General features: G+C 41.9%; 1 pseudogene; it reads right to left on the reverse strand.

The window, feature by feature from the left end:
* Window positions 1-1,446: 1,446 nt before the first annotated feature.
* Window positions 1,447-19,212, reverse strand: part of LOC113165626 — a 29,022-nt pseudogene continuing 11,256 nt past the window's right edge.

Below are 19,212 nucleotides of genomic sequence, written 5' to 3' on the forward strand. Positions count from 1 at the left end.
GACATTAGTTCCCCAAATTGAACTAAACGCTAATCTCTACATTTCAACATGCTAACAATGACAATATTAGTGCCCTGATGTTTATGTGGTATAAGATTTACATTACCTGTATATTTTACTCATTTTACCATGTTCATTATAATCTCAAATATCATTAACATTAATCTTCCGAACACCATGACAGTCTCTTCAAATGCTCAACCAACTGACCTTGCCCTCCTTGGAGCTATGCCACCAGCAGAAGAAGACAATGAATCGATTGTCTTCACATTTTTGGCCATGTGTCAGTGGCTTTCTTACAAAATTCAGTACAAACATGGTGAGAGAGACCAATGAACCTCTGGACACAAGAGTAGTAAAAATGATTCTTTAATATGGAACAAAATCAGAGCTCAGCTCCATGGCTCCGTCCACCCAACACACTCTGTAACACTGATGGGTGGAGGAGAACGAGAAAAATAAACCAGTAAGATCACAGTCCGCTCGGCCAAAAAACAGGAGAGGCTAAAAAAACATGGAACGCAAAACCAAAGTGTTACTGGGTTAGACCTCGAGACGCCCTCACTCCCTTCCCTCCTGACCCAGGGTGTGACCCACAGAGACACGCCTCTCTGCCTCCTTCCAGGGCTCTCCCGCCTCCTGTCATACCTCACACTTCTCTCCCCCTCTGGAGGCCAGTGGCTCCTCAAACCAGTCAGTGACCCAGTGGCCTCTCAGAGCCAGGTGAGGTTAGCTGGAAGGCAGATTTAAAGGAGGAGAGGTGAGTGTGTGAGGGTCTTTATGCTGAGTGTGCTGTTAGTTGCGGTTCTAAAGAAGGACATGAACACAGACAAGACGTCTTGGTTATTGTCATGGCTCCAGTGGAAATGTCTGTGGTTCAGTCCTTTGGCTGTTCTGATTAGGAAGTAATGTCTGATCCTCTTTAAAATGTTGTTCACTTGAAATTCAGGTGGAATGTTTGAAGTTTTCCAGGAAATAAGACAAGGCAGGAGGGAGAGAGTGTCTGCGGAGGCCGCCCAGTAAGAACCCGTCACTACCCTAATACAAGGACATCAACAGAAGTACTACACAGATATATGTACAGAGCAACCAAGCAACACATCAGAATACTGAGTAATAAATCTGGAGTGCGAAAGGGGAGGTAATAAGAGTCCACTACAAATGCACATATCCCACTATGTTTTGTGTAGTTGGTCCAATCTTTAAGGCTGTTCTCCTGCTCTTGCTACAAACAGGGCAGCAACGAAGCCGCCACAACACACATTTCAGTCACATATCTGTGCTTCTAAATATGGCTGCTTTGTGTTTCTGTGCACGGAGCTAGCAGCTGCCCTTCTCCTCAGTTTGCACAGAGCAGAGGCTAAAATCAGGTGCTAGACTATAAATATGAAAACTATGGAGGTATGACCACTGATAAACTGCATGGACTCTTTTTTTGGGGGCACGCTGGTCCATGGAGTCTCTGTAAAATAAAAAAATAAAGGTGCACTTGTGGATGAAGGTTGAGAGCTGCTAATGGACAACGAATTCCAGATAGATAAGGAAGCATGGATTTCTAGGAAATTAGACTCTGGTGGTACATGCATTACCAGGTGGATGGTGGAGTTAATGGACAATCAAGCAGAGGAAGTGAAAATCTATACTTGGTGGAGGATTAAAATGAAGCCTTGTAATGAAGAAGCAGGGTGGACATGAGGAGTCACAGAGCGAGAGAGGGCATCTGCCAGCTTCAGCGGACACAGTCATCCTGCACCTTAACATACGCTGCATCACATGACAAACTACATCAGAGAGAGGAGGGTTAGGGAGGAGGCACTGCACAGAGAGCACTAGCACTACCATGGACGGACACACACCTAACAAACACACGCACACACGCACACGCACATACACACACATACACACTACTGCACAGGGTCCTAGTCTGCGTTCCACTGCACTCTCCTGGCTGCCAGAACCTCGCTGTGTCTTGTCAAGAAAAAAACAAACAAACAAACAAAGAAACCAAAAAACAAATTGATTAACAAACGGACAAAAAGAGGAACAACACAAATTTGGACCCCACTGGCTATATTAAAAAAATAAACCAGAAACAAAACCTAGAATATAAAAAAAGCCAGTGGCACCGGGTTTTACAGAAAGCATTTTCTCAGTAACTGGCTTTTGAACAGCTCTACGCTTTTTCTTTTAGTCTACCAAGTATATACTATTAACCTTACCAGGCAGCTAAAATCTATACAGTACTGTCATTTTTCACATATTTATAGATATTTATACACTATACAAAGTTGGCAAAAATACATAAATAAATACATTAAATTAGATTGTACACATCACAATTGTGTGTTTTAAGTTAGAGCACTCTTTGTTGAAGAGGTGCGCCAAGGCAAGTTGAGAAAGGAAGCGAAGAAACAGGAGTGATACCCTCGACGTCCCTTGATGCGAAGGAGTCACCATCAGGCTCGGTAATATTTCAGAGTATGGCGTTAGATCAATTAGGTATATTGCTTTTTACCTACCTGATTTCAAAATGTCCACATTATGGCAGCAGTTAGAGACTGCTCTAACTGATTCACAAAGTCTATTTACAACCAGCGAGGAAGGAGAAATACACATATTCTGAAGGATCTGGATTTAGGGGAAATAGTAAGGATGAATTTTCAGTGCATCGATAAACGACAGATTTTGCGTGTGTGTATTTTTTACCCTGTGGGACTTAAAGGATGGTGTTACAGTGAAGACAGGAATGTATCCACTGTCCTTTCCGCAGACGGCTGCTGGGAGTATCTGCTGTACCATATCATGTCAGAAGAGGAGACAGTCCTAAAAGTAATATGAAACTGATAAGCTCCATCCTGCACTGTACACAGGCTCAGCCAGATACATAAAGCTATGCCATATGGAAAATAGGGAAATGGGTGTAGGGACAACTGCAGAGAAAATATCTGGACTAAAGCCCTGTGCATTTTTTTTTTTTTTTTTTTTGGATGCAGCAGCAGGCTCAATATTTGTCTGATTAGAAGGCACGGGCCATTTTTTTTTGGACATTTGTAAAGATCAGTCTTGTTCTCCATTGCTTTATTTCATGATTAAAACCCCTTATTTCCACTATGTCTGCCATATGGTGGTTTAAAGTTTGGCTATTTCACTAATCCTGGGTTTTCTAGCTGGAGTTTGAGAGTTCTTACAAATATCTGACTAAGCAAGAGACAGGCCTATTATGTGGCAAGTTCACAGTAGTCAGTTGTGCTTAATCATGAGTCTTTCCCTGAATAGGAGGCTGAATCACAAGCATGCAAATTGCTTTTACAGGGTCAGACAGCCAGTGTACATTTTTCCACTTGGAATCCACTCCCTCCTTCATACATGTCCATCCCCATGTATGGCCTCCAGCAGAGCAATAACGACTCCAAATTCAATGAGGAAGGCATCATCAGTGTCAGTACAGGGCCAATCCTGTCTAACACAATGGCATTACAGTAAATCCCCAAGCCTATAAGCAGACAGGGTGAGCTGTGATGCCAAGCGACCGGGGCAGAGTGTCTCCACAGGGAGGAGAGCAGTCTGCTCCCACAGCCAGGGCGTGCTCTGAAAATACAAAGATGCTTCATGGTATAAATAACACAGGCTACAATTTGTGCCACATATCATTCAGTCTATTTCCTAGAGGTGTAAAGGGGAGTGGGGTGGTGGGTAAACGCTATGTGGCAGTGTTGCTACAGTGGCCCTGGGATGTGTTGGGTACCACTCCTTCCCTTTCCTGCTCTTGCCCCGACCTCACAACGCCTCCAACAAAAATACAGCGGACATCAAAAGCCCTTATTCAAGAAGGGCAGTTATAATCAGCTTCAGCATCATCAACATCACCACTGTTAATCATGAATATCATTGTTTTCTTCATCATTTCAAGTGACAAATGAAAACTTGGCGTACAACAAATGTTAACTTTCACCAACAATATTTACATAAAGTTTTCAAAAACAGAAGGATTTTCTTATCACGTTTCAGTAAAGAAATAAACCCAACACAAGAACACTAAGCACACACACACACACTGAACAGTCAAATGTGAACATAAAGAAAAAAAGATATTATTACTTATTGTTTTTCATATTAATTCTGTTACCACTCAAATAATGCTTACTTGAACCCTGATTGGGAGAAGTCACATTGGTTTTCACCAGATGCTTAAAACAATTGAAAGGGTTAATTAGGGGAGGTGAGGTCTGTCTGTGCACAGGTGACACACCGCGAATGAACTGAGCAAATCACAAAGGTGACCCCGAACACTTCTGGGCTGACTCAGCCATCATAGTATGACTCAGCAGAATAAAACATCAGCTGCAGAGCCTCAAGGATGTGATTACTACAGCCTCATATCAATCCACATACACACTTAAAGTTCTCCAAGATATAAAGCGCATTGTACCTTAATTTAATATTGCACAAACTACAGCAAAGCAGGCACCTTTCCATCAGAGTGAGTCATTGACACTCCTCTTAAGAAAGCCATATCAATCAAGTTAAACTAACATCAAGGAATAAGGAAGGGCCTGAGAATATGACAAGGACAACCAATATCACCAGACTCAGAGGAATATCTTGCTAATCCCTTGGCAAACAGGTATGACCCCTTCAGCCAATAAAGCTTTTACTTATTTAGAAAGTAAACAGAGAAGGGAAGGCCACTGGTGACAGTGATAAATCTGGGGAGACCCACCCATGATTAAACATCTTAGAGAAGATGGAGGTCCAGCAGATGGAGCTTCACTATCTTCAGAGCTAATGACTGATGGCTGAAGTTTAAAGTGCTTTAAACTAAATGCTAATATGTTTAGCAGGTGTAACGTTCACTATCAGTTTAGCCTGTTAGCATGATAGCATCTGATAACTAGCACTAAACACAAAGTGCAACTGAGGCTTATTGGTCATCCAATCACAACCTTGCTGTGACCATCTACATCAGGGTTTGTCTTGTGCCTTTTTTTTGCTTTGGCTCTTAAGAACATGCAGCAGTCCTGAAATGTTAGTCTAGTTTGTCTTTGTTTGCATCATTGTTTTGCAGCTTTTGGTTATAAACCAAACTACTGAACTAATTTAAATTTGGATTTCTCATTATTCTGATCTTATGTTGCTTGAAGAAATGTTATAGGATCATTCATCAAGTTATATTTCATGATCAGGGGACATGAATGTCTGCACAAACAATCCAATTAATTCAAAAAGCAAAAACATATCAAACTCATGTTATATGATATGACTAGAGAAAGCAGATGCCAAAAGATGACCAAACACAGTGAGCCTTTTTCTTTGGGGATCATCAATGTCTATAATATTTTCTGGCAATCCATCCAAGAGTTGCTGAGAAATTTTGGAAATTAGCAAGGGAGGTTATTCCATGGCGACTTTAAGGGCAGTGTTGTCTCTTGTCTGTCATCTTGAATTAAACCATAGTAATCAAAGAAAGTATCCTCACCTGCACCCACCGGTTGGGAGAGAGAGAAAGAGAAAAAGAGAGATTGGAGTTAGTCTTGACTAGGAGCGTTTGAGTTCAGGATTGCTGAAGGTCAATGCTGCCAGTATTGATGCCAACAAAATCCAAATGGTTTAGAGGTGTGAGACAGGTGGGCAGTATAATAAAACTGAAATTTGGAAATTACTTTCTCCTTTTTACTGTTTGGCTCCGAGCTCACCATTCATTTTGATGGCGCTGCTGTCTGACTGCTGGAGAAGACAGAACATAATGTTTGGGACTCCTGGTTATTTTATGAAGTGTGCAACTTTCAGAACACCCCCTGATGAAATATGTCACTCTGATTTCCTGGGCATGATTATGAAATTGTATGAAAGTACAGGCAGTATAACAATCGCAATTAGTTAAATTATACAAACTGTTCATGACCTTGAGTCTGAATGGTCACAAACTCTGTTTTAATCTGGACTAATTAAAGTTATTATTACTATTCTTTGCATATTTAGAGCTCATAAGTAACCAGTCATTCCTTTTATGTTTATATTCGGCTTGAGTTACTTAATAGCTTAAAAAATTTGACGCTAACTTTAGTATTGATCTATATTTTTTGGTTTAATAAGTTCATAAGGAAAAAAAAAACATTATTAAAAATCCAGCCATGTATCTTGTGAATCTCAGTCTACCTCAAGGATCAGCAGCATCACACAGTGCCTCATGTTACTAAAAATAAAACCATACTCCCCAGTTTACAGGGTCACTGATGACAAAGCTTTGTAAACCTCTGCAGAATAGCAATTTATCACTCTCTGAGCAACATGTAATCTGAAGAGGTACTGTGTTGACTCACCACCTGCACACCTGCATATTCAAACCACATTTGGTTTTCACAGCTTAAGTGGCAATCACTCACTTATTATCTTCAATTTGACTGACGACTCTCTATCCCTGTCCATCAGCCTCATGGTTACTAATGAGAGCAATCCATGTTTTGTATTATTCTTAGCAAGTATTACCTCTGCAAATAGTGAGTCCCTCAGGTCCAACGAAGCAGATATTGCTCCTTTCTGACCACCTAATCGGAGTGTAATGTGCTGTGACACTGCAGGCAGTGGCTGTCAAAACAGTGGGCCCTGTTCCACGACTGGCCAATTGTTCTGAAGGGTGCTGGACTGGATCAGTGCATCACAGCAGCCAGCACCGGAGCTCACACTAAAAACACCACCACCAACACACTTACAGCACTCTGTGTGCTGTTCAGACCAGCTTATAAAGATCCTAGACGAGGACTAACCAGCTGCAGATTAGACTACAATTACACAATCTTTCAATTTGTCCTGTGGTGATCAGGTTATCGTTAGCCTAAATCAAAACAAGCACAAAAGCACAAGATACTATCAAATTAATAGGAAGATAAGAGAAAATTAAATCCACTGCAGTTCCCACAGCATTTTAGGGGTAGATTTTAATGGGGCCACAAATGCTGCATTAACAGAACAGTGATGTGGCAATGGATTAACTACTGATTATGTTTGCTTACAGAGTCGTGAGAAGTTTGAAAGAGTGTGAAAGGTAGATCCTCATTTAAAAAGAAGTCACTGCAGTATAAACCCTGACTAGCTGACAGGATTATGCTCAACGGGTTTATGAATGTAAAATCAAAGACATTTACAGTAGAAAATACACTACGGGGAAAACGTCTGTGAAAGTGTCGTCTAATGGCTGACGCTATTTAAGTGGCTGTTGTACAACTTATATTTATGTACAGAGCACACAAGCAAGGGAGCTACCAGTATACTCAGTGGTGCTCTCAATCACTCTGCAAACAAATCTAACCTCCTCCTACAGTATCTCAGATTCAGATCAGACCATCATCTAATATCACACCCGCTGTCTGTGATACACAGTCATTTGCACTCAGAGGAGGCCATTTGATTTTCCTTTCAGTCATTAAGCCAAAATGCATCTTAATGTTTCCAGATATGCACCTATTGTTCAGCATCATGGATTTATGCAGAAGCTTCTGTATAAACTCTTTGTTCGAGCTCTGGCCATGTTTGCTGTTGATCAACACATTGTGTTGGCCAGCCTCCATGTGACAAGCAGATGAGCCTGATCTCTCCATCCGGGTCTGACATTTCAGACACCACCAGCCTGCCACCAGCAGTCTGCTCGCTACTACTACACACATACACACATACACACTTTGTAAAGTACACTGACGTGGAAAAGAGGAACAAAAGGAGGAGGACGAGAGCCCCACATCCATCCTCTGTGTCCTCCATTTCACCTCCAAACCCTGAAATCACAGAGCAGGCGTCGCCTCTCCCCAACTGCTGCACACCCTTTCAGATTCTCCTCCCTTAATTTCCATCAGTCCCATGATCATCATCAAAACTATCATCATTATTGTTGTTATTACATTTTCAAAAAGTGCAGATAGAAGATCCCTGTGCCCTCGTTCAGAAGGCAGGGCAGTAAAGGAGGATGGGGAAACAATGGCAGTAAGAAGAGCAAGAAGAGCACAAGATGAGAAAGAGAAAAGAGAAGAAGAATTCTGCTGAGTCTGAATCGTGTTGTTCACACACACACACACATGCGCACACACACAGCAACAAGCACACATACAGCACACTGCACGCTCAAAACTGCTGGAGATCAACCCCCATCAGCAGAAAACAAGAGCACAGGGCAGCACAAAGAATTCATACTATCAATAAACAGACAGACACAGAAATGTGCACACATGCAACAGAATGCATGTGCACAAACAGCACAAGCTTTGCTTCTGTTTCATCTTAATATTGGAAGATTTTTAAATTTGTTCCCTCAGTTGGTAACGCTGTGAAAAATGACATCATCAGATCTTCAGGGGCAGAGTTGTTGTTGTTGTTGTTGTTCATCTTCTTTTTTCTCTCTCCATGTCAGGGCTTTTTGTCTGGAAAAATCAGGAGCGATCCGTTTCATAAGTTTATTGTGTTCCCGCTTTCCCAACTTCGGAAAGTTCAGTTTATTTTTTATTTTTTAATCTCTATTTTTGTTGGAGCTACAGCACAGCACCCACAGCACACAGACGACAAGGGGGAGGAGTGTCCAGAAAAGGAGGAGGACGGGTACACTAATATTGTGCCAGAGGAAGAGAAAGAGGGAACAATAAAGAAAAAAAGAAAGAGGAGCAAAGAGGAGAGAGAGAGAGGATATCAACAATTCCATCTTCAGTTCAGCTGGTTCCATCACAAGTGACACTATTGATTGCTTTCGATAATTTCAGCTGAACATTAAAACACTGAAGTAAAAGGAGCGAGGAGTAAAAGGAGGAGAGGATATAGTACACTTGAGACATGACAGAGATGAGGAAACAAATGAAGAAAGAGAAGTGATGGGAAACAGCAGACAGGCTATGGATAACATACTGTATACTAGTCATGTGTATAGGGGGACTTCTGCCAATCTATATCTCTAATATATTAATATGTATATGTACATACAGTACATACAGTATAGTATTATGTACCTGGAATAGTCATACAATAGGATTATAAGAGATTGTTACTTAAGATTCTCTGTGATCCCACGGGACTGGCACCTTCAATGGGTCAGGGGCTCCAGTGCAGTTAAAAACCAAGGGGTTGACAAATAAACTGAATATCAGACCTCCGCAGGCAAAGTGCATAAGGACAGACAGACATACAGACAGTCAGAAACAGGGGGACATAGAAATTAAGACACGGCTGTATGAGAGGAGGGAACAGCAGAAGAGAGAAGAGTCGGAGAGGAATAGAGATTTTGAAAGAAAACAGAAAAGACTTTAAAGGTTTAAGAGAGCAGATGGCTAATTGTACCCGTGTTTCGCAGCCTGGCAGCAAGTCAGTCTTGTGCATAAGGATGGGACTGGAAGGAGAGGAGGGAGAAAAGGAGGGAGGAGGAGGAAATAGGAGACAGGAAGGGGGCCATGGAGGAAGCTGGGTGGTGCAATCAGGCCTTGAGAGCGTGCCACTGGGCGACATTAGTACGCGGCCGAGCAAGCATGTCTTTCCAGTGCTTCACCTCCGCTGGTCCACTCTTCCATGATAGGTAGATCTGACAGAGGGGAGGAAGAGAAGTGATGAAAATGTGGACTGAAAAATAATCAGCAGTAGTTTTAGATGCAGAATAGGAGATGCTGATCGGTCTATTTATCTGTTAAAGTTACAGCTTTTTGTCATTCAGACACAGGCGTCGGTTAGTGAACACTAAATGCGGCACCTGGTGCAGAAGCAACAGCAGCAGTGTTGGAGAGCAGCATTGATGGTGCATTTTAAAATGAAATTAGCTTTTAAAACTTCAATTAATAATCTCTACTCTTTCAGTGCATTCCCTAATAAATTATAACTCATCACTTTTACTATTGACAGTTTCTTGTATTAAAGGTCAGACAGTACAGAACTGGTGCATAATTTAGAAGCATTACAAAAATCTTCACAGTTCTGAATAAAGCCAAATTCATGCTTTCTGTATCTCAGTTCAGAGTTCATAGGCATATGCTTGAGATAAATAGGGTCACTTCCCAAGTCCACAAGGGTCTGGGTGTGTGCACACTGTCAGTTGCAATGACTGCCCTAGACAAATAGTTGGAAGGCTCCTTTCATGCACAGGTGGCACACATGCTGTACACGCACTGCAGTCAAATACTAGAAAGAACCTCTTCTTCTTGCTGCTGCTTGCTGTCAAGCCATGTTTTGCAGGCTGAACATGTAAAACATGCAAATGTATTCCCATATCCACACGCAGTACTGTATGTGTCTGTCTGAGGAACCATGATTTGGCCTTGCGTAAGAATACCATAGTGACTTTTATGAATAGTTCGTTTTGGCTTTTTCAGGCTTGGAAAAAAAAACATCTCAAACTGCCATTACTTGTATTAAACATTGAGCTTAAAGATTTTAAAATCTAGTTGTAAGTAAAAGCAACAACACAAAGAGTACTGAGAAGTGTTACCTTGCCAATGACGTCATTGCGACTGAGCCTGTCCTTGTCCATGACAGTGATGATGATGGTGGTCTCTCTCAGCACATGGGCGGGCACGTCGAAGGGGAACGACTCATTGAAGACGGGGTTCAGACAACGCTTCATCACCACTGTCTTCTTCTTCTCTACACGCCTGTCCTTGTGCATCAGCCACACCTTCACATATGGATCTGCAATGTGGACACAGAGTGCAGCAGTTTACATGAGAGACGAGATGCAAATGCCCATGGTGGGTGATTTTTAGGGTCAGGTTTGCAATTACCCTCCTAATTGTTAAAGTCACGAAAGGCAGCAGGGAAGCAGATACCTAGTTTGAGCTCAAGGTCAACATATCCCCTGAGCTAGGAAACATACAAATGAGGAAGTATTTATGGAAACAGGGCCTGGGATTTGTACTACTGGAGCATTATCATATCCTGTAATGCTAACAGAAACTGCTCCTACTACGACAGGAAGAGGTAACTTTACAGATATATTCCACAGAAAGCATTTCACAGTGAGACCTGATACTTTAAAAACTAACTCCTGTCTGGAGCGACACAGATTTGGCTGGTGAGGCTGAAGATCCTCATAGATATACAGAAAGAGAGAGAACAGGATAGAGAGAGGGCAGGGGAGAGACACTTGATATAATGTCACCTTGCTGCCGCAGCTATCTGTGGTGTGACCCAGCTTAGGAGCCAGACAGCAACCGTCGTCTGCAGGGACGGGTCAGTAAATGTTTGAACACAGAGCCAGAGCTGTGTGTGAAGCTTCCAATGTCACAAGAAGGGCTTCAGACTGGTGAGCAAGGGTTAGAAAGAGGAAAGACAAAGCAAACAAGGAGGAAAATATGTACCTGAGGTGCCCCCGATATCCATGGCTTTGAGATTGCGTGCTTTGATGATGTTCACAGTGATGGTGTTGGCAGTAGGATTATAGCAGAGAGACACCAGCAGGTCTCCTCGTCTCCCCTGAGGAAGACACACACACAATAGAGAATGAATCACTCAGTCTAATATCCGATTTCATCAGGGAATATCAAACTCCAGATTACTCACTAGCTTGTTGTGTAATCTTACATCACTGACCTTTCTGCTCTTCTGCCTTTTCTGTGCCAAACATAGATGGTCCAGTGACCACACTGAGCTCACTCTTTTAAATTACGTCAATCAAGCTCACATTCTGAGGGCAGTCAATAAATGGCATCACGCTTATTTCAATAGAACTGTAATCACAACGTCCATCTCTCTCTTACACTGCCATCACTGCATGGCTTGAGCTCCTTCCAGAAGGTCTTTATCTGGCCCAGTTCCACCTTGTTAAGCGGGATTGACACTTCTCCAATGGGGTCATTCCTGCTGAAGCGGTCATAGTCTAACACCTGAAGGTAAAGTGTGCGTTCTCGCACCTTCTCGTAAGGGAAGCCTAAAACAGAGACAGAAACACTGGGGGTGAGCTAAGTTGCAGAGAGTAATGAACATATTCTTAATGGTTACAGACAGGGCAGCGTAATCTGCACCATGTTATCAGAGATGTATTTGGCAAAGGCTAAAGAGCATTTCAAAAACTGCAGGACGAGCCAGCACTCTATCAGATGACTGAACAAGATCATTATGCTCTTGTCACACAGACCTACCTGATTAATTTTTTAAGAGGACTCACTACTGTTTGAGTATTTTGACCATTACTTTGGCTGTTTTGTATCATTGCACCCATAAGTCTAAGCACAATGAACATAAATTTAAATTTTAATTCAGGCTGTAAATACAAATTTAGATAATAATGTGTTCTGCATGGCTCTTATTAAACATCTGCAGTATACACACATAACAAACAATATTCTCACAGCTCCCACACTGCTCTTTTTATAGTGTGAAACACTGTGACATGGATTTTCAGCATGCATTTCAATGCTTGAGTTTAACAAATAATATTGCATTTATGAGAAATTATTCATAAGGGAATCTTTTGAGAAATGTCCTTAAGAATTAGAGACCTTTAGACCGAGCCAGGTTGATTGTTTCCTTCTTTCTCTTCCAGTCTTTATGATAAAAGAAGCAGCTTCTGGCTCCACTTTAATATTTAGCAAACTCGGTGCAAAACTGAATAAGCACGTTCCAAAATGCCCAATTATTCCCTCGAAGAGGAACCATCCCTCACGAGCTGGCATTCTCTGTAAACATGTTTAAGGGCCCTGAGAACCTATTTACTTAATCAGCTCCCTTCAAAGAGCTATGTGGTCTCATATGGACACAATTATCAACAGTTATCTAACACAATATGAACCATTGTGGTTAGTTCAAGCCTAAACAGCAACTAAAGCTGTGTTTTTACATTAGTTATATTATTTAATGCTTTACATGGATGTGCAATCTGGTGTTTTCAGGGGTCTGATGGGTAATATGGGGACCATCATTTAAAGCATCATGTAATGAAAAATATAACAGACCCTCGAACAGGAAGGTTTCGTTCCAGTGGGGGTTGAGGTTCTTCCTCTTGACCTTGGTCTCCAGCTTATGCTTCTTGTCGGGCAGCAGGTAGATTTTAACGAAGGGGTCGGAGGTGCCGGAGAAGTCCTTGGCAGGCAGGTCCTGGCCCCTGAGAACTTTGACAGTGAGGGTGGTGTTCTGGAAGCTGTAACCGATGCTGAACTGGATCCGGCCGAGCTTCTCACTGACTGGCCCTTCGCCATCATCGTCCTCCGAACCTGGAGACAGCTGCAAGGCCGCAAATGCAGTCAGATAAATGTTAACACTCGTACATGCAGCAGCAGCAGCAGCAGCCACTCACAAAAGTGCAACCCAAGGACACACGCCTTCTGATGTCACATGCACGTGCAGACAAGACCTTGACAGAGGGAAGCTGTGAGGGGAGGAGATTTTAGAGCTGCATTTCTATCACGGCATACGCAGGCAGCTCCTCAAAGGCAGAGATTGGTATGACATTAAGAAGACTGAGAGAGTTTAATTTCCTTACTAATGTTCTTAAGAGGCAGGAGGTGCTCAGATTGAAGATAGGGAGCTTTAGACCACCCATTCTCTCTCACAGCCACTCTGTCTGCTTTATCACTGCTGTGCACTAAAAGGCCACTATCTGATAGTAAGCGGGGAGAGAAGGAGAGCATGAGACAAACAGAGCAAGAGAACACTGCGCGAGGGGCATGGCGAGAACAAGGTCAGCTTTCTGCACTTGCAGCTGTCTTTATGGTCACTTCTTTTGTCCCTGTGGCTCCGCTCTCTGTCTCTGTTCTTTATTTCTTCTCTCTTACTAACAATAGTATACTGTACACTGGAAAAGAGCATTTGAGGACTTTGAAGGAGATAAGACAACCAGCAGTTTATAAGACCATTTTGTGCAAGTACCTCCAGTGACACTTTGAATAAGAAAAGCCTGAGGAGTGGTGTGCATACACTCTCTCTAAGCAACTCGAGAAACAGTTGATTTCAGTCACCTACTCAGAATTTGTCAATATGGGCTTTAGAAGGGAGGCAGAGCAAGTGTGAAATATTCCAAGCCTAATTTATCAAACACTGTGAGTCACCTTGGATGGCTTGTCTCACTTCATTGCTGCCGCAGGAACTGGCTGAGTGTGTGTTCTTTCTATTATGGCTCCCTCATTACCACGTGCAGCTTTAAATCAACCTGTTCATGAAGAATGACTCTGCAACAATAGCCCTACCTGGTGACTATGAAATACCACTTAAAGTGCCAAACTCTAAACTGATTTCATTCCAAATCACGGGCATCTGGAGGTTTCCTCCACTATTCTAGGACATCTTCCCACAAGTTTTTGGAGTCTGCTTGCAATGATTTGCTTTCTATTCAGCCACTGGAGAATTAATGAGGTCAGACACTGATTTTGGCTGATAAGGCCTGACTCACAGTCAGTGTTCTCATTTATTACCATAGGTGTTGAATTAAGCTGAGGTCAGGACAGGTTCTTCCACACCAAACTAGAACTGTTATGTCAAGGTCAGCTTACTTGTGATGAGTGGTATTACTTACCCTGTGAAAACAGCTGTACAATGTAATATGTGGCTCTGCATGGAGGCTTTCTGAGGAAATAATGCTGATGATGCCATGAAGGTTAATTCTAGACACAGGTATGTGTCATATATATATATGGATGCATTGGTTTTAGAGCCTGATGCATACTAAGAAAGTCTGAACGTCCTGGCATCCTCCAGCTTTATGAAAGTGCAATATTGAATTACTGGACTGTGCCTTTGAGTTTTCCATTGAAGAATTAGGATTTATTACACTACTAATAAATGTTGTCTCTGAGAGCCAAAAGCCTGAAATGACTTTTTCCCCTGTGTCATAGTGCTCCACTGCTGTCCAAAAACTATTATATACATAAATGAGCCACATCTTTATAGTTGCTATGGGCACTTTAGTCTTTTTAGTGACAGTCCTAAGAGCTCCCTGCTGCCGGTGCCATAATGATCGACTAATGCAACCAACTAATTGCTTAAAAAATAAAATAAATAAATAAAATAATATTTCATAAACAAGTACAGGGACATCCACATACCATCTAATATATATCTAGATTCATCCACATAAGATATATTAAGATGGATGTGTGTTGGGACAGAGAGTCTTACCATGACCATGTCTCCAGTGAGAGAGTTGGCCAGATCTGTTACGGAGGAGTGGCCATCAGCATCAGGGGGTTGGCCCTTGGGGCTGTTAGCTGGCTTGTTGCCCCTGTAAGCAAAAACACAGTGTGACCCAGCGGGAAAACGGCGGGGACATGTGCTGAGAAGCTAACTCATCTCCAGAAAGAGAGAATGTCTGAGCACACAGGGAGTCCAACCTCCACCTGTTTGGCTTGAAAACTGCCTATCTGAAACAACCAATTGTGTCCAAGTTTTCTTAGGATAGATGTCATTTCAAAGTGGATGGTGCTTTCTTTAGCTATCATGAGCGAAGCCTAATAAAATCCGCCAAAGATTCCACCGATTAACAGCGGGCACTAGAACTGAGGACATTTGATGCAGTGAGTTGTGTTTGATAAAACTTGGCATCTGAGATGACTATAAATATGTCCAGTGTGGCAAACATCCATATCTCTAACAAGAAAGTTACCTCCATCAAGTAACAAAGACATTTTTAGACAAAATACAAAACAAAACTACATTTAAAATGGACAGAAACCTGTGAATTATTTTCAATCTCTATGGAGTTCATGATCAAACCTTATTCCCTCTGATGATGTTAACAAGACACACATGTATAACGACATGTATAGCAACGTGACGTTACTATATATACAGTAGACAGACACGTATAGCAACATGTAGAGGACCAGACGTCTAACAGGACATATGCTGAACAGGTTGGTAAAATATGTGTTTAAATCTCTTGGTTAATCGTGTCATCTGCATCAACAAAACATAAAGGAGAGAGCAGAGATCTCCCATGGTACAGCTGGCACTCAGGTACAAATGTTAACAGATGTTAAGTTTAGTTCCTTTAGATGAGGATTGTTGAAAACATAGTGTTAAAACATGTTGGGAGAAAAACCTCTATGTTCATACACATCGTAAAACAAGAAGAATCACAAAGTGTAAAGAAAAAAAAATCAGCAAAATGAGACAAAAAAATAATAAGAGAATAAATATTATGTGATTAAAGAAATCATGAGAATAGATAGAAGAAGAGAGAGCATAATGCAAAAGTCCTGGCCAATGTAATGTGAGACATTGGACACGTAGCACTCCATAGATGACTGGTCAAGGCACATGGAGAGTCTGAACACTGAAACACTGTTAGGTAATAAGAGAAGAAAAACAAGAACAGAAACACAGAAAGAGAAATGAGCAGACGCAGAGAAGATGCCGAAGTCGCAGACACACAAACTGGACAAAAAAATTATAAAGACTGTAGATAAGATAGAAGTTCAACAAGGAATGTAAGAAATAGAAAAGCAAGCTGAAAATTATTTATCTGTGTTAGAAGAAGATAGCAAGTATTAATAGCATGAACAGTGAGTTTACGAAAACCAAAACCAAACAGAGTGAGATAGTTACAAACACCGGCACATTAGAGAGAAAAAACAGAGCTGCAAGAAAAGATAGGAAATGAAGGAAGGGAAGCCTGGAAACACAAGAGAGGCTTAGTTTGGTCAGTGTGATAAGTATCAAAGAATAAGAGACAAAAATAAAGAGCTATGCACACACAATATTTCTAACAGGAGACAAAGAGGTGAGCATGCTAAAGGGAGAAAAGAGCACAGAAAGAAAAAAAGACAATAAAGAGAATTAATCACCAAGAAGAAGAAGAGCAAGAACCACCGTTCTTTGTGTGGAGAGTTCAAAATAAACGATTGATGGGAGATATAGCATGAGAGAGAAATGAGGTGTAGATATACCATACAAAAAAAAAAAAATAATAATAATAGTTGAAAATACAAAAAGGGACAAATAGTAAGAACATAGGAGATGCACATTTAGAGTGTCACAAAAGAGGGTAAATAGATGTAATCACTACAAATGACGTAAGTTGACTTTAACCTGATTTTCCAACCATTTAGCAACACTCTAAAAGTGTGGACTGGGGACACAGGGGCCAAAGCACGAACTGGCATTGGCTACATGTGCATATGTGAAATATGCAAGTAGTTGTCACTCAGAGAGTGAAGGCAATGCCCTGGACAGGCAGAAAAACAAGGAGCCCATACAAAGTCTGTCTGTCTGGCCAGCATTCTCTGTCGAGCTTTTCACTGAGAGAATGTTGTTGTTTTGTGGGTCGTACCTTTTTGATGGCGCTCTAAACTTTGCTCTAAACTCGAATTTGGATGAGAATTGATGTTGAATGCATTAACTTTTTTTTTTTTTTTTTTTTTTGCAGAAGACGAAGACAGAACCAGGGGGAAATTTACTGACAAATAGACAGACAGAAAAAGCAAGCAAACAAGACAAGCAAACAGACAATCACCTTGAACCAGCAAAGGAACTAGAGCGAGACGGGGGGTGGGAAGGAGGGATGTAAACCATTCCAAGAAGGGAAGGGAGTATTCAGCTATTTGTATTAGTTGCCAACAGAGGTAATTGCATTTTTTAGGGGACTTTTTTTTTTTTTTTGCACAGACTCTTAACTGCAGGCAGCGAGTTTGAGAGGAGAGGAAAAGGCTGGGTAAAAACACTAAACCAAGATCTAAGAATCAGCTGAAAAAAGCTCTAAAGCAAGGAGAGAGACTTAGGGTTTGAAGTAAAGCAAGGCACCTCCCTCCTCCTCCACCTCCCAACTACCGACGTGGGAGTGAGCGTTTTCAATTATTCATTCTCCTTCATGCTTCATTCAGGGGTTCATTGCATTCTCAGGTAAGAGCTAGTGCAGCCAGGGGAATGGCCTTTCTACCAGCCCTGCTCTACAGTACCTGAGGTGGTCCTCTGCTCCAGCGCTGCCTCCAGGCTGCTTAAACAAAGCGGCTGGTGCTGCACATTTTCTTGCAGAAAATAAAGCACTTCCTCTAGATCATCCAGAATATCATGAATTCACAGTGAAGATTGGTTTAATTTTATTTAATTTCTAAAAAACAATATTACTGGTCGCAGATGGTAATGTTACATTTTGGGGGCTGATATGGAAATTGATGCTTTCGAGCCTGCAGTTGGCCACAGTGTCCAGTGGGAGGCAGAGTGGACTCGAGCTCAGATCAGATTCTCCCACAGCAAAGGCACCGAAAGTGGGCTGTTGGCATAGCAACGGCTCTAGAAACACAGACCATACATTTGGGGTGGGTTTGGGTGTGTGTGACAAGAGGTTGATGGGAGTGGGCACAAGGGAAGGGTGTGTTTAAAGGGAGGCAGCAAACAGGCAAACACACTGAGAACAAAGAAGATAAGGTATAGGATATATGACAGGTACGGGTGAGAGCCTCGCAGACACACACATTCACATGAACAGACATATGGAGGCAGGCGGGGCCACTTTGGGTTTCACCGTCCTGTGATACTATCCTGTTTTGTTACCTGACCGAAGGCCAGCAGCTCGAAGAGAGCGGGAGGGGGGAGAAAGACTCCACTTCTAGGCTGGAGAGAGACGCGAGAAAGAAAGCCCAACCCAGCCTTTCCCCCTTTTTTTTTTTCAGACACTCAGATTCCCCACCCTCTGCAAACATGTCACACTGAAACAAACATGCTCGCCTCAGACCATGAAGTGATGTATTTCAATGTCTATGCTCAATTTCATATCCACCCACTAGGTCTATCATTCTTCAGGGGCCACAGCATACTTCCCAGGATCATACACAGTCAAAACCACACGGCGAAACACTGCGCTGCTTACATAACTTCATCATCCACATGAAACGCATGTACATTCACACTACAGTCAGCCAGTCATCACTGCCGCTTCGCTTCTCAGGCTACGACCACCATTTCTACTGCAACGTATAAATATGGATGGTGTCGCTGTTAGCCAATTACTTCCTGCATGAAACACAACTGCAAAATGAGTCGAAAATAGCATCATTTACTGAAATCCCATTTCAGGAAGAAGCAACAAGGGAGGTGCTAAATGCTGCCTTCTGTGTTTCTGCTCTTTCACTGAACTCCAAATGGAAGTAGAAAAGCACGAGACAACTCAGTCAGTGCCAAATTTATACAGTAAACAGTTTTCACATGTATATTACAATTATTAGTCGAAGCTGGTTTTAGTTGTCATAGCTTTTAACTTGGGTGTTCTGTAATTACCCTATGGCCTACATCCAATAAAATACTAAAAGATACATGATTTGTTTTAAA

This window comes from Anabas testudineus, chromosome 6, assembly GCF_900324465.2.
Source record: "Anabas testudineus chromosome 6, fAnaTes1.2, whole genome shotgun sequence".
NCBI lineage: Eukaryota > Metazoa > Chordata > Actinopteri > Anabantiformes > Anabantidae > Anabas > Anabas testudineus.